At 36.8% G+C, this 14,273-nt stretch overlaps 1 protein-coding gene across 3 annotated transcripts in view; it reads left to right on the top strand.

Annotated features, from left to right (window-relative positions):
* Positions 1-965: 965 nt before the first annotated feature.
* The window catches only part of BRINP3 (BMP/retinoic acid inducible neural specific 3), a 338,844-nt gene continuing 325,536 nt past the window's right edge, over positions 966-14,273 (top strand). Inside the window, exon 1 of one of the 3 annotated variants that reach the window (XM_031438370.2) lies at positions 966-1,198. The gene's annotated coding sequence lies outside the window, so the exon portion shown is untranslated. Of the gene's footprint in view, positions 1,199-2,556; positions 2,870-3,775; positions 4,207-14,273 lie in introns of those variants that run through there. The other 2 variants (XM_031438371.2, XM_031438369.2) reach the window with 2 other exon arrangements.

The raw sequence follows: 14,273 nt of genomic DNA, 5'->3' as shown, positions 1-14,273 counted from the left end.
GGTCGTAGAGGAAGGAGGAGAAGGAATCAAACGAATCTTACCGATCGAGCAGGCGATCGTTTGTGCGGTATCGGGCTATGAAAATGGGAAGATAGCATTTGGCAGCCAAGCCGTTTCTGGCCCACTTTCCCTCGGTAACTGTGCAGGACGGAGGGGAAGAGGGTGCCGCACAGCCTGCCACCTGCTCCCCCGGGGGCGGTCCTCAGAACCTCCAAAGCTCTAGCTTCTACAGCGAGGCATTTGGAGCTGAGGTTTCGGACGGAAGTCAGTTGCCTTGAGTCACGGGCAGCAGGATTCGCCGAGGAAGCAGGACCTGGAAGGACTCCTGCCGCCGCCGCCGCCGCCGCCGCCCACGGTCCCCCGGCTTCTGCCCCGTGCCTAAGCCTCCCGGCGCAGCGCCCCCGAAAGCGCCTGGCGACCCGCCGCCTCCGCATCTTCAGCCCCCAATGCAAATCGCGGATGATTTGGTCATCCTAAAGTGACCATAGTGGCTTATTTGGGGGGTGGTTGGTTGTTTTGGGCTTCCTTACTACGCCTCCCTCGGTGGCTGCGAGTGAGAGGGTTCAAGGGAAATCCTAGTGAAATGCACTGATGGAATACTATTAATCCTAGTAATAATGTTCCCAACGCAGGTAACTCTCAAAGAACTGAGAGTGGGAAGATCAGAGCAGGATTTCCGAAGCGGTGCCCTCTTGAATTCTCATTGGATCCTTCCCAGCAGCCTAAATCACTCTCGCTGCTCTATCTATCACGATGACTACAGCCTTGCTCACTAGTTCTCTCTTTATCTCGCTGTCTTCAACACATCCTTTTACTTCTCTTTGCAGATTTATCTGTACTCCACCTCCTGGTCTCTGGGGTTACCCAGCTTCTATTTTTCCCTACTGTATGGGGCTGTACCGTCCATAAATTTTCACTTTGTCTGCCTAAGGATCGCCACAAATAAGCCCCCCCCCCCACCTCGCCCCTCCCCAAATGAAAAGCACCTCTTTTAATTTTGCTTCCCTTCTTTGGGGGTTCGTGGTTCTCCATGTAACCGGTTTTCCTTGGTTACATGCCACCAGGAACTGCTGATTATTTCAAAGTTCCACCACCCTGCAGCTCATCACTGTACCTTGATTTGGAAGATCATGGAATATCTGTTTGAATCCTGGATGTATTTTTCTCACAGTCACCTCGCTTCCTGAAATTTCCTCTGGTGAGTTACTCTCTTTATATGTTTTAGAAACTTATTGCTAGTGTTATTTCTAATAAGCCTTGTTTGTTTAAAAATGTGTCATTTCTTACATTTTTTTGTCACTTTCAGAACTCATAGCTCTATGCAGCCGTGTTTATTAATCAATGTTATTTGCAATTGTGCTCCTAAGACACAGCCCATGTAATGAATTACCCCATCACCTTTTATATCCTTTATTTATTTCTGCCCTCATTTGTATTTCAGGGTATAGGAGATATTAAACCCCCCTTCCAATAATGCTTCTTGGCACACATTCTTGTGCCATTTGAAAGGTCAAATTTTATATGTTTATCTAAGAGTGAGCTTAAAAGAGAGCTTCTGACAATTGCAGGGTCTGAGAAAGTTCACTTGTCTCTGATCTTCAGAAGGTTGTTCAGGTCAGTATTTGTTTATTGCAAGCAATTACATGGCTGAGGGAGGACTTTTGTGAAGTGTATTTTTATGGGTTTAGCAGGATACTAGGCACTAAGCCACCGTATGGTAAGAGGAGGTGTGTGAGTTTTGAGTGCACCATTTTTTAATTTATTTTTTATTTTTTATTTTTACAATATCCCAAATCACACATGGACACATTATTTTGGGTGTTGTACTTAAATTCAGGCATCACATTTGGGAGTATGTTTTGGATTTTGTGAATTGAGCTGGTGAACAGTTAATTGGACATGGAGTGCCCATTTCAGAGGAAGAGAGCTATCAGAAGAAAGCGCTCATTATCTTGGTACTAATAATTGAAATTCAGGGACAGACTATATGAAAAATTTAATTGCCTCACTCTTCACACTTGTTCAACCCCCGCACTCAATTTTAATAAGTATGTTAATACGTCAGTGTTTTTGGCTTTTATGAATATTTTTCTGGGCTTAACTGACAGTTATGATTATCACTCCCCCTTTAAGTATAGGTATGTTGAGAAACATTTAAATCGTAGCTTTTACTTCACACATTGACAAGGACACAGTATTTAGTAAATGCCAACCCAAATGTATCCGTAATCTCTAAGTACTGAGGTTTGGAGTTTTTCTCTATGAACCTTCCCCCACCCCTCCCCATAAGAACAAGTTGCTGGTTTCTGTATTTCTGGTTATTGGGATGGATGGAAGTGAAAAACCTATACAGTTCAAGCTTTTCTTTCTTTCCTTTTTTTTTTTTTAAATTCGCGTAAAGAACTATTTCTGTCGTCATCGGTGGCTGACCTGACCACCTAAGTCATGCTTTTTTAAATTCAAAAGCCCTTTTCGCTTCCAGAAAGAAAAGTACTCCAGCTGCAACGTCACCCCATCCCCCAGTCTCGGGCTTCAAGGGCTTTTCCCCTGGGCTCCCAGCGAGAGAGCAGGGCTGCCCGCGGTCCGCGCCCCTCGGTGCCCCTCGCCCGTCACTAGTTTCCACCTGGTCTCCTTCCCAGTCTGGTCGTCCTGCCTGGCAAGTGCCATCAGCCTCCGAGACTTCAGCTGAAGAAACGAAGGCTTAGCATAATTCACCAATTCAAACATCCCCTTTGGAGGACTGCTGCCGTTGCGCAGGAGTGGAGGGAGGGAAGTGGGGGGTGGGAAAAAAACCCCAACTTTCGGGGCAGCCAGATCTTTCCTTCTTAACCTAGTCTACTCCGGGAAGGCACAGACGAACGGTACGTAGGTGAGTGCGTTTTTCTCTGTTATAACCTGAAACTCAAGTTTGTGGAGGGGAGATGTGCTCCTGGGAGGCGTTAAGCAGACGGCTATCAACAGGCGACCCTGCCTGGAGGTTTCTCCGCAGCTCGTGGCAACGCCTAAGCTACCTGGGTGCAGGGAGCGCGGAGGACAAGGTCCCCGGTTGACTTGATGGCCCTGGGCTTGGCGCCGGGAGTGGGAATGACCCGCCCCGGGAGGGACCGTGCCCCCTGCCCGCGCCCCGCAGCGCAGGCTCCGCACGCGGCCCCTGCAGCGAACGTGCGCCCGTGCGCCCGGGGTGGGCATTTGCAGCCCCGGAGCGTGGGGCGCGCCAGGGGGCTTCATCCTTGCTTTACGCTCTATGTCCAGCCTTCCCCCGCCGAACTTGAGCAAAACCCCTTTTCTGTGCGAGAGGCTAGATTTGGAATCCCTGATGAACACCCGTCTGCATTTGCATTTATTTACTATTTTTTAAATGAGCTGTACCTACGGCTCAGAAATGACGGCTCTCCGGCATGCCTGCTTTATAAAAATCTCATCGCGGTATTCATCCGTCTCAGCTGGGTTGCGAATAGCTAACTGACTTCTCAGGCTCCGTGTTAAAGTACTGCTGACCGTCACACCCTCTCTTCCTTCCCCAGCTGGCAGGCATCAGGAGGGTGGTGGGTGGGGGAAAGAAAGAGTTGGATATCAACTTGGAGCCAGAGGTTGGTCTGTAAGGTGGCTAGGAGCCGTTCAGCTTCTATACTACCCTCTTGCAAGTTAGGCTTTTATTTCTCCGTCGCCCTTTTCCGGAGGTGGGTGGGTGGGAGGTAGGAGGGTCTAGGACTGGGAGCGCTCTCCTCCCGCGTCCACCCGAGAGGGGGTGGTGCTTCTTGGCCGCCGGTTACCTCTGGTTCTGCAGCCAAGCAGTGGCAGAGAGTTTAAGTCTCTGATGGCTGTTCTCCTAGTCTCCAAGAGTTGAACCGGAGAACGTTCTACTTTGCACCAGGTCAGGAACGTGATCAGCCCTTTAGAGCAGGGACCTCCTTCTAATGGGCATCCGGCTAGGAAACGCTGGGGAGCTTCAGCCTCCGAAGAGAAGAAGCATGTTTCCAGCTGTGTGAGATGCTAACCCGGGGCTCGAAAAGAGAAAGAGGGGACAGGGGTTGCAAAATAACCCTACTGTTGCTTTCAAATAGTCTAGCCAGTCAAATATATGTAAGCAAAGAAGAAAGCACCGGGGCATAAAACTGTCACAGCAGCTTGGAAGACAGATGATTCCGATTTGGGGGACTGTTTCTTTTGCGTGCTGTTTAGATTTGGCATCATGCAGTTAAACAGGTAAGGACTGAATGTCTCTATTTTATTGATAATAGTATAACCTGTGTTTGACCTCTCCTATGATAACTTATCCCTGTTTCACGGGTTGGAATATATGTATTTTCAAATGGGTCTGCTATGATGCATAACTTCTTAATATTCATATTCATGAACTATTAAATCCAGTAACATGCATTTATTTAAATGTTCAAGGTACATTTATTTAACTGTTTAACGGTGTTAGAAAAACCATAAGCTGGGCCAAGGTGAGAGGCAGAAATGGGGAATGGTAGAAGTCAGAGGTAAGGATGGGTAACCCTGATGAAGTATGTAACATAGTTGTTGCAGAAATGCCTTAAAACATTGCTTATTGTTAAGGTCACAGACCTGTCTATATTAAGGACAATTGGAGAACTCGTTCAGAGCATCTTCACTTAGCAATTTAATTCTGACTTCTTGAGAGAAATGTTTTTTGGGAATTTTCATGTTATTTTCTCAATTTCCCCTCCCAAAAAAAGAAAAAAAAAGTGAAAAGAAAAAAAATCCATGGGGTGGAGGTGGCTTGGGTTGTCAGACAGGATGAGAAAAGACCTTGCCTTAAGGCAATGCTATGTATGACCCCAGCAGAGAAATCTTTGGGCTTAGGAAACTAGTTGGAAACTGAAAAATAAAATCTAAACAAATTCTTAAAATTATGGAAAAGCTCCCATAAGTAAAGCTTTTAAAAATTCCAAGTTTTGTAGATGTATACTGTTGCCAGCCAACAGATTTCTTCCACTATCAGATTTAACATTCAACCACCCCAGAAGCAATTAAAATAGCAAAACAATTTTATTATTTTAAATTGTTTTGTTATTCAAATTGTTTTGTTATTATTATTGATATTGTTAGGTTTTGCTTACAAGTTGAAGGAGTCTGGAGTCCCCACAGTGAAGCAAAAAATATTAATAAGATACAGTCTTAAAACAGTTCCATTTATTTCTAACAGTTTCTCTTCTCTAAGAAATTGTATTCTTTAATACAAGAAATATTTTTAGTACTTACGTTTATTGATGTGGATCCCTGATCAATAATTCTTCTGCTTGTAAGGCTCACTGGTAACATCTTGAAGAAATAGGAAAGATAACTGCAACTTTGGGTCATAAAATTGCAAAGTTACAGTGCTTTCCTTAGTTTGATGCAAGAGGTAGTTTTTACTCCACTGGAGAATAATTCGCCAATGAATCCAGTTCCTCAATTCTTTTGCATTTTGCCCTCTGGAGTTCTACTGCAGTGAACATGACATTATTATATATTATATTACATATGTATGTCCATTTTGGGGTGAGTGGAGAAGGTATTTATTTTAAATGACATTGCTTTGATAATGTTTTCAGATGAAATAGACATGATGCCATGTATGATTGATTTCATGTATCATTTAATCCGATAATATGTGATTCTAGCTTCTCATGAGGGATTTTCTTTTGGTAAACTCAACATTATCATGGAAATGTACATTTTTATAAAATACAGTCCATCTTGATTTTCTTCATGCAAAATGATTGGTATATTATGGTTAAGTAAATCTAATCTAAGTAAGAAGAAATCATTGAGACTCTAAGGGTGTGTGTGTGTATGGGTATTATATACACACAGACATATATGAAATTAGCCTTACTCCTAGATTTGTATGTTCTTTCAATAAAAATGGAATTTCTTTTCAGAATAGTGCCTTTGTGTATTTCTCTCTTCAAGTGCAAAGAACTCAACTGATAGGACTTCAAAACTTTGATGCTTTGTTATCAGCCTGTGCTTCAGTTTCCTCTATTACCTGTTATTTTGATTTTTTTCATATTATCTCCAAAATAAGCATAGTGACTAGAGTAAGCGCCTAAAATTTTAATAGTTTAGAAAACTGGATATTAGTATTCGAAGTTCAAAGTTCAGACACAAAGAGAAATGTAACACTAATCTTTGGCAAGTTTAGCACAAGGTTATCTTTTATTAAAATATCCCAAGGGTATTTGCATATTATGATTATTACTTATGATTAATGAGGCACTCTTCTAAGATTCTCAGTATTTTTCTCTTTACCTCTTAGTTGTGGATTATTGTGAAAAGTAGGGAGAGAGGGATCTGGAATTCCTTCCTCAGTTTCAGTTCCAGTTCTACCTCACTAATGTGGTCCTAGTCAGATTTCTTGTCTACCTTTTATTGTCCTCATCTCTCATGTGGTTGAAAACCACTTCTCTTCATGGTGTTGTCATAGAAAAAAAAGGACGTAAGAGATGAGGATGCTTTAAAAACACAAATGGTATGAAAACAAAATATATTTTGAGAAAGATACCGTTTATGTTTGATTTCTGTTGTTGTTGGTTTGTTTTCTGGATAAAATTTTCTTTCCATGAAAGAAGTAATGTTGACTCTACTGATTTTTTTTTTCTATTTTGGCATCAAATACTTTTGGTCTATGTTGTTATGGTGTCTAATAAGTTTATGTAATATTTCTTTTGTTTTGATATTTTGTAGTTAAAAACAACCTGAGAGTACACTGCTTAAAGCAAATTAGTTCTTATTTACCTTATGTTTACCTTGGCATTAATGAAGTTCTGGGAGATTAGTTACTTTTACAAAAATAGTTGTTCTTGATTGACTTCGCAGTGTCGTTTAGTGAAAGTCTGATTTCTTCACAGATTTATATTATTAACCGGCTGATCTCTGTCAGTTTAATTGAAAAGAAGATCAACACATTCTCATGTAATACCTTTCATAATGAGAAAATTTGAGAAAAGTTAAGACTTGCAATTTCTAACATTTATCAACTCATATTGAGCTTACCAGAATTAATTAGGTGACATCTAGCATTGTTAGTGTTTTAATTTAGCAACTACTTGGGTAATTTCATTTAGACATTTAATAGTGTAACTCTGACCACTTTCTCCAAGCACTGCTGTATGGTTTTATGACTCTAATATTTACAATCTATGAGTTCTAAAGGAGACCAAAAGGAAAAAAAATGTGTTTAATATCACTGATTGCTAATGGATGATCTTGGTTCTCAAAAGGAGGGGATAGTGTAAAGATGTTTATTCTATTCTATGAAAGAGTAAAAGATTCTCTGAAGGTGAAATTTAATCATAAACACTAATGGCCTTTCTACTGAAAATATATCTGCAAGTTCTGGCCCAGCTTTTTTTTTTTAATGATATCAAATGGCCACTCTAACCATTTTATATTGGTCATCAAATATCCTCATCAATAATGTTTTAAGGCTTTTATCACTATCATTTCAAGGCATATTTGATGGGTTATTAAGAATATTTATATCCAATTACTTATTTGCAGACCTATCTACTTACAAAGTCTCCATAGATAATTATTTCATAAGCTATGAATTAGCTCTTCTATACTTAATGTTGGAAATAAAGTATTCATGCAAACAGTTCTGGGATATTTCTCAATTTTGTGTTCAAAGCAACAAATCATGAATAACTAGTAGACACTCTAATTGATATAAACACAATTACAATTCTCTAACCAAGTTCTTTTCCCCTAAGATTGAAAGATATAACTAATACACTTATAATGAGCTGATTGGAGCAGTAGGTATTTTATCTTGACATAAATAGTTGTGTTAATTTTTTAAAATGTTTATTTTATTTTATAGAGTTATAGTCAGTTTACAATGTTGTGTCAATTTCCAGTGTAGCACACAATTTTTCAGTTAGACATGAACATCCATATATTCATCGTCACATTCTTTTTCATCGTGAGCTCCCACAAGATCTTGTATATATTTCCCTGTGCTATACAGTATAAACTTGTTTATCTATTCTATATATACCTGTCAGTATCTACAGGTTTTGAACTCCCAGTCTGTCCCTTCCCAGCCCCCTCCCCCCAGCAATCACAAATTTGTATTCTATGTCTATGAGTGTGTTTCTGTTTTATTTTAAATGTTTATTTTTAACCAAGAAAGCATCAATTCAGATTTGAAAAAATGACATGCAGTCTAATAAGTTGGGAAGTCTTATAGATTCTTTTTTTTTTAATATTCATTGTTATTTCTTACACATAATGATTTCTCAAAATTTTTATTTTTTAAGCTTAGTTAAGAATAGTATTTATCCTTAGTGTAACCTATTTTTACTTATAATTATTTTTTAGGAGGATTTATATTAATGTCTAAACCGTAATTTACTCAGGTGTGGATGCCTTTAAAAGCACCCAAGGCATGACAAATATCTTTTAATAGCTAATAAAGAAGCTACCATGTTATAGTTCCAGCAAATTAAATCTATAAAATACACATTTATTGATTAAATTAATAAATATGTTAACATTACATTCAAACGTATGGTAGCTCTCTGCTCTGTAAGAATTATAGTCTCATAATGGTGTGTTTCATTTAAATTCCATTATAGATTTATAGTGAAAGAATACTTATAGATAGACTTATTCTTCCTGATTTCTGTGAAGATCAGCCAACCTCATCAGGATTGAGCTGTTTTTTATTAACTTTTCTGGAGTCTTGCATTTTGTTAATTTTAAAAGCTATCTCTAGAATATTGCACTATTAAAAAATAATCTAGCCTTGGGAAGACCAGACTTAAGGAAGCATGCATTTTAGATTTTCAGTGTCAAACAGTGGCTGTACATACACACACTGCTACTTAATAGATTCATTAAACACTCACCCTCACAACTGAAAAACGTAATCTTTAAAACATTTCAGATGATCTCCACAAATAGAAGCCAGTTTGGGAAAAGTGATGAAATCAAATCAAGGCGTAAATGTTGCAGGAGTTCGCTAATGTATCCTAAAACAAATCACATATGTTTACACAGGTTGCCTATCATGTGTTTTTGTAATTTGTTATATCTTTGATATGCATGCATTTTAAAGATGCAAGTATTTGTAACTGCTTTCAGATAATGCAATTTAATACTATGTGGAGAAGCGCCTCCTGTTGTAGCTAAAGTAAATATAGAACAAAAGTTAATTCAATCAGGAAGTTCCTGGAGTAGACAATATATTTAAGTGGCCTTCCTGTCTTTCGTGTGGTAACATTTCTGATGGTTTGAAAAACCATCCCTGTAAACATATATACAGAGATGGTAGAACAGTCTTTTTCAGAAGTAAACATCTCTTAAACATAGTAATGAACAAAATCTAAATACTTAGAAGAAAATCATCAAAAGTTGAATAAAATATGAAAGTTGTAAAAAATGCTCCCTTAAGGTGATTCAACCATACTTGTCTCAACATTTTCTTATATAACACCAAACATATTTTATATATATATATATATATATATATATATATATATATATATATATATATATATACACACACACACACACATCAAGTCTACCTTACTCAAAACAGTTAAATTGAATGGCTTTAATTGAATTTACAGTAATAGCATTTCTGATTATTTATTCAGGCCTGTCACCAATATACACAATTTCAATACATTCTATAAACATGATAAGTAATATTTTCAAGATTATACTATGGAACAACGTGGAAGAAGATTAAAGTTTCCAAAATTGAATAATTTAGAATAAAAATGAGTAGCCAATCATGAATTGTCAACAGCAACAACTAGAAAGTACAGTTTCTATATTTTCTATTCCTTATTACTAATTTCACTCCAATGACTTTTTAAGCAACTTGTTAATTTTAATTCAAAACGTGTCTTGAGGGGGAAGGGTAGACCTCAGTGGTAGAGTGCGTGCTTAGCGTGCACACGGTCCTGGGTTCAATCTCCAGTGCCTTTATTAATAAATAAATAAATAAAACTAATTACTTCCCCTCCAAAAAAGTCAAAAAATAAAATAAAATACCCCCCCCCCAAAACCTGTCTTGAGTAAGCAATTATGATGGAATGTGAATTTTTTGAATTTGTAAGATAAACTCTTCCCTACTTACTGGAAGTTTCACGATCACGCAAAAACAGCACCTTCATTTTTTAAAATATGACCTCAGAGGAATGCACCCAGTCTTCTCTGTGAATTGAAACTTAAAATTCATAGCTAAGAAAAAAGCAGTTCTGAGCAATTTAAGAAACACTCTACATGTCTTTTAAAATTATTCTTGAAGTTTCTTTTTTGACTAAAAGTACCAGTTTTAAGCATCTTCTCACCTTTGAGTGGAGACATAGCTTATGGATTTCCATCCCTCCTTCTCCGCAACGCACACACACACATTTTTGCAATACTTCTCCCCTTACTTGAGAGCTTTTAGATCAAGGACAGATTATTGACATTTTAAATGTATAACTATCTTTATATTTTTGCTAAAAGGTAACAGTATGTTTGAACAGTGACAAAACTGGAAAAAAATGACTTCGAGCATTCATGTTTCTTCTTAGAGTGAATTCTAATAGATTTTACTTTATATCTTCCATCTACCCTTGAAATGTGAACTTTTTTTTTTAAACACATCTCTTGTATAGCCAATGAAAAAGACACAAGAAATTACAATCATACGATGATAGGGCAGAATGAATGTGAAAGATCACTCATGTCATGATAACTTTTTAAATCTATCCTTAACAGCTTCTATTTAAGGAAATGAATTCTGATTTATAGTACGAAACAGCAACTCTGATATAAACTGCTGTGATGAACTATTAAAAATATTTCTTTCTCATCAACAATATTAACTTAGCAAAGGTAAACACAAGTTTAACGTCACATGATTCTTTCATCACAAAAGGGAGAACAATTTGACCTGCTTACTGTCTTTTACAGATAGATTTGCAAAGATCTAAGCTGAAGATAATTTATTTGCTCAGGATTTGAAACTGGAGAATTATTAGCTGTTCATTAAAAATTTATCTACTACCAAATTTTGGTCTCTGATAAGTCCTGCAATATTGATTTCTATGATTATTACTTAGAAGGTATTTCCTGACCAGTTCAGATACATGATTTTAAAAATTACCATTAGTGTGTCCATGACGTGCTGGGTTATTAGCTCATATTCAACAGTCTTTATACAGATGTCCAATTTATGCATTCTTACAATATCCTTCAAAATCTGGCTGTTTCTTTTTCTTTGTTAATGGAGGTTCTGAGAATGGAACCCAGAGCCGCGTACATTCTAAGCACGCGCTCCGCTATTTTAGAAGTTAAAAGTACTGTATCGACAAGAGTGGTCCTTGACAATACCAAATGTTTTCAAAATTCTATGTTGGGAAATAATGGGGAAAGCAGGTGTTTATTGTTAGAAAAAAGCTTAGTTAGTCAAGCTTGACTATATTGCCAAGACCAGGCATTAGAAGGGTTAAGTACCATGGGAAAATATGTCAAGCCTTGCAAGAGTCCATTGCTAAGGATGCGTTCTTCAGTTAGAAACACCCCAAGTTCTAATGTGCTTTATTAGATGGTGGTTCAGAAGGCTTTGGAGAACAGCAGATAAAGAAATAACTACTTGCTGCTTGATTGGTTTGCTTGCTGTAGATCATGTCTTTTTGTAACGTTTGGTCTTTTTTTACAAAATATTTATTGGATGTCTGATCAGTGGTGTGTACTGGGTTTAAATCTTGGGAATATAACAATGAAAAGACATAACAATTGCACTTAAGAGGCTTATTTTTTTTGGCTATTTGAAGTACGCTTTGTTGTAATTAATCCATTCAGGCAAATTTAATGCTTGGCCACTCATTTTATTTTCACACAAGGCCAATTTTGATAGTGTAAAATAGGATTCTCTTTAAGAGACGAGGGTTGTCAAATTCCTCAGTATAGAGATGGATCAGTAAAGAATGTATTTTCTACGTAGAGTATTAAAGGATAACTATTAAAGAGAAAAGGAGGAATCAGTATAGTTCCACAAATAAAGTCATAATAATTCTCAGGGTGATGATTTCATTAACATCTGATTGTGTGGTTTCTGTTTGTTTATTTGTTTCAATGTTAGTTTTTTTTTTTTTTTTTTTTTTTTACATAGAAACATTTCCTATGGGCTATACCTTTTGATTTTTAGGAATTAAAATTAATGAATAAAAATCATACTAACATTATAAGAGTGCACTTTACAAATTTAGTTTTCGTATTTTATCATGTATTTATTGAGAGTCTTCCCTGTGCCAAGTTCTTTTGTTGGTGTTACTTGTGTCTTCTTGGTGTTACAGACGTCTTAGTGGATAAAACAGCACAAATCCTTGCCATGTGTTGCTTATACTGGAATTAATTATTGTATCGTTACAGGAATTTCAGGAATTATTGCTTTATTACAGAATTATTATCCTGTAAATTGTATGATCTCTGTAACCAGAATTAGCTGACAGTGTTTATAACCACACACTCCTACTTTGAAAAGTTTGAACAGTTTCATATCCTTACAAACAGATAAAAAGAAACTGAAGATTATTATTATGAAATTTTAGAAGTTTTTCCTGTGGCCTAAATAATCAGGATCTTTTAAAAACACTTTTAAATAATTTTACTAAACTTTCTTTTAAAGTTCTTTAAATGTATTATTTTCTTTGTATGGGACTTGAGAAGGTACACTCCTGTTTGTGTTTCTCCACCTACTAACTTCTAATTAAAAAGCTGATTTCACCTTCTAGGCCTGCTGAACTCCAAAGTAAGTTTTAGTCCCATTAGAGATCAAGAGATTTATTGTGCATTTGGTTTCTAAACTCCAAGATTTCTGAACTTTACCCCAGTATCATGTCTTATTCTTAGAATATGTCAGTGAGCCTTTATTTACAGTCATATAAATGCCTTGGCTGAGCAACAGGCTACTTGCTTTTCAGCTTTTACGCAGGATCATTCGAAATTAAAACAAACAAACAAACAAAAAAAAGCATTTCTAAAGCTTTGCCAAACTGTGAGGACATTGCCCATAGAAGTTGGGGTAAAAGGTTTATTATCTTTGTACTTACATGGATTTGTACATAGTATGTATTTTCAATTGACTGTTTCCTCAGATTCCCTTTAAATTTGTATTTATGGGACAAAATTCTTTTCCTGAGAAGAAGTATTTTATTCTCCTCACAAACTAGAATGCTTTTTTATTATTGGATCATGCTAGAAAAATTAGAATCATACTGCTGGTTATAGTAACTCTGTTAAATCTTGGTGTTAACATTATTTCCACTCCATCCCTGTACATAGATTATTTTAATCTTTATTTTAGGCTGTCTTCTGTTTCTCTGCTTTGGTGGTCAAAAATATTAATTATAATAGTTTTTTGAAGCATTCTTCTTATTTTACTTCAAAATTAGACTTTGTCATCTAAGTATACTAGTCTAAACCTCCTGCATTTGAACTTTGTTCTTTCATCTCTGACCACTCCCCTTATGAATTAAAATTAAGTATAACTTGAATCTTACCAAGATTTTTTTTTATATTATCACTTATGTTGAAACACTGAAATATTTTGTATTTAAAATGTAAAGAAAGCCTACGTGACTCTTGAACTTTGGGCTTTTGAGAATAATTTCTCCTGTGTTCCGGACAGAATTAAGAAATGGAACTCACTTTCTCTTCATTTTTTTCTAATCAGTTCCACCATTTAGGTAGTAGCACTTAACTTCCTCTTTATTGGTAGGACAAGATTGTATTGACAGCATCAAGCAGGAGATTAGTTCCCTCTGCAGTATATATTCCTCAGAGGAATACTAACCCTCATTAAGATGGAAAACACTTAAAACTGTAATTCAGAGGCGCTGTATTGCCTGTTCAGCTAAATAAAATAAATAATGAGGAGGGCCCTCTGGAATTCAGGTTTAGTAGAGTTAAATGACTAAAAAGATTCACTTCTAAGGCCAGTTTTAACCTATACAATATGATTTAAAATTGGAAGCGCAGTTGTTTTTTTTTTTTTAAAGAATAGGGAAAGTGAAACAGGATAATAATAATGCATTACTAACGTGTTAGTATAATGACAATCTCTTGCTAGTGTAAGCAGACATCATGAAGCTTTCCATAAAGTTAAAAAAAAAATAAAAAGGAGTTCAATTCATTGCATGTTCCGAAACCTTACTATGTGCATGGCAGGGTTAAGCACAGAGGCCGGCAAATCCTTCATAATCTGGTTATATGAACAAAGGAGTTTAAGAGGTTAGTAGTAGTATATTGTAAAATTT

Source organism: Camelus dromedarius, chromosome 21 (assembly GCF_036321535.1).
Source record: "Camelus dromedarius isolate mCamDro1 chromosome 21, mCamDro1.pat, whole genome shotgun sequence".
In the NCBI taxonomy this organism is placed as follows: Eukaryota; Metazoa; Chordata; class Mammalia; order Artiodactyla; family Camelidae; genus Camelus; species Camelus dromedarius.
This window is presented reverse-complemented; position numbering and strand designations above follow the sequence as displayed.